Source organism: Labeo rohita, unplaced genomic scaffold (genome assembly GCF_022985175.1).
Source record: "Labeo rohita strain BAU-BD-2019 unplaced genomic scaffold, IGBB_LRoh.1.0 scaffold_541, whole genome shotgun sequence".
In the NCBI taxonomy this organism is placed as follows: Eukaryota; Metazoa; Chordata; class Actinopteri; order Cypriniformes; family Cyprinidae; genus Labeo; species Labeo rohita.
The window spans coordinates 31,652-34,190 of NW_026129464.1; the positions used below are offsets into that span (position 1 = coordinate 31,652).

At 34.7% G+C, this 2,539-nt stretch overlaps 1 protein-coding gene across 1 annotated transcript in view; it reads right to left on the minus strand.

The window, feature by feature from the left end:
* The window catches only part of LOC127161095 (uncharacterized), a 29,679-nt gene extending 27,366 nt beyond the window's left edge, over positions 1-2,313 (minus strand). The window contains exon 1 of the mRNA XM_051103748.1: positions 1,638-2,313. The gene's annotated coding sequence lies outside the window, so the exon portion shown is untranslated. The remainder of the gene's footprint in view (positions 1-1,637) is intronic.
* Between the last annotated feature and the right edge of the window lie 226 nt (positions 2,314-2,539).

Genomic DNA, 2,539 nt, shown 5'->3' on the forward strand with positions numbered 1-2,539 from the left:
GCTAACATGTAATGGGCATGTTTGTCTATGAGTGTCTGGAGGATTGGCCAACCTCTTCTCACTTTAATTCCTGTGGGGAATAGTGTCTACACTGAACTGAACTGACAATTTCATTAAGTTTTGAACACAATTTTTTTTTTTTTTCATTACTCTATATTGTTGATGAGTTTATGTACCTGATGTTATGTTGTGGTCAGTGATGTTTTTATGATGGTTTTGACATTCATGTTTTGTGTGAGAGCAAGTGGAATTCAGTAGGGGGAGTGTAACAGGTTCAAAAAGGTGTTTCCACTTGCTTTGGTTATTATATGTGTATGGCCCTTTAATTATAATAGAATCGCACTCCCTGTTCATTGGCTGGCGGCATGTTGAAAACTGTTTCCGGTTAAATCAGTAATATTCGCGCCAGCAAAGAGAGTGGTTGTGGTGGGTGAGTGCTCTCGAAAAATGTATTTCTTTTGTTGATCTTTCTATATTTTGACGATGTATTTTTCTTCTTTCATGTTACCAAATAATATCGTAATGGTTAATGTGCACTCGTCATTGCAGGACGTCGTGCAAGAATGCTGTGAAACTGATCACTTCATTTGAATGTGTTTTAACAGGTACATGTTCTATTATATATTACTGTATTTTGCAAACTGTTGTATATCTACTCTTGAAAATGTTACAGTAATATTCGCGCCAGCAAAGAGAGTGGTCGTGGTGGGACGTCGTGCAAGAATGCTGTGAAACTGATCACTTCATTTGAATGTGTTTTAACAGAATTAAATAATCCACCCGAGGCGCGAAATGGTGTTGGTTGTCTCAGTTATTACACACAACGCAGATACGAGCCGTTACAAAAGCAATTTTATTTTAAAGTCATTTATTGGAGTGCAATGCAAGAAAATGTGCCTTAATCTGTTTCATAAAGATTATTTGAGAAAAACATTACCACATCTTGTATTTTATACGATCAAAGTTCAGTTGCAGATAAGGTCAGACGTACCATTTCAGTTTCTAACATTGCCAAAATGACTGACTCATTATTTGAAACAGAACACAACTTATTGTTTCTCTTTAACACAATTTAAAGATAAAGATAGAGTCTTCCTTGTATGAAATAAGACAAAGCTTATAAAGGCCACATCATACTGGAACTAGTCTATGATATTCACTATGTGACAAACATGGGCTTACAGCTACACTTCAAATAACACGTATGAAAAATTAGCATTTTTACTTACTGCAATACGGGCAGAATCAATTATACGCCCAGCATTTCTGCTTTTAATGACAGATTGCCCCCACTGGCTATCCAGTGACACCATTTTGTTTTTTATTTTTTGTTTAGTGGACAGACTTCCAAAGCAGACACAACAAGTTTTCCTGCTTGCCTGATTGGGAGTCTGGCAAGATGGGCAGGGCCTGAATTTGGGCCTTGTCATAACTTGACAAGAAATATACAGTAGAAAGAGAGATAGATTGAGAGAGAGAGAGTGAGCAAGCTACAGAAAGACAAGGTTAACAAGAGGTTAAAAAGATGTGGCTCTTAAAAGTGCCTTTGGTTTTTGTGTGTGTGTGTATGTGTGTGTCTGTGTGTAGAGTGGGGTTAAAATAAAGGAGAATGCTGGACGCTGGCAAATTTGAAGGACCTGACAAAAGAAAAAAAAATCAGAACTGAAATCCTTACATTTTTACTAGTATTTTCTTCATCAGTGTTGTCAGATTGGACAGTTTTTGATTGGTTTTGAGCTGGATAAAATGGGCTTGGACAGGTGGAATTTTGATATTTCTGTTGTGCCAAATGACAGACATGGAAAATAGTTTACAACATAGCTACAATGTAGCTTTCTTTAGAGAAGAACACTTAATTTGCTTTGTTGTGATATATTGTAAAATTGTGAAGAGCCAGAATATTGTTGTAACTATTAATTAATTTGTATTGTTTATTATTGGTAAGATTTGCGTGCTTACTATATAATTTTGTGTGGATTTCAAACAGTTACTGCAAAACACACCAATCTGGCAACACTATTCTTCATCTGAGCATTTATAATTGGCTAAAGTGTTGTGAGCTACTGTAATATGAAAACACACTAAAAATGACAGTCTTCTATGATATTACCTTGCGTGATTATACGTGAAAAAATAAACAAACTTGAATTTAATTAGCTAACTTAGATAACCTACTACACATTTGGAGCAGCAAGTTATAGTTTTATAATGTCTGTCATTTGCTGCATCACGAAACTGCTAACTTGCACTTCTAAAGGTTTATAAACACAATTTCTTGACCTGACGAAACAGTTTTTGTTCCGTAAATTTAAGGATTATTTCCATCGATATTAATTAACTGTTCTACTTACCGAGTGGAAAATCGCAGTGGATCTTGGGATCGCGCCATACAATGACGTCAGCTCAGCGTTGATTTATTAATTAAATAAATAAATAAAAAATAAATAAATAAATAAAAAATTGAATAATCAATCAACCAAGCAACCAATAAATAAATAAATAAATAAATAAACAATTAAGTAAATAAGAAGTTGATTGC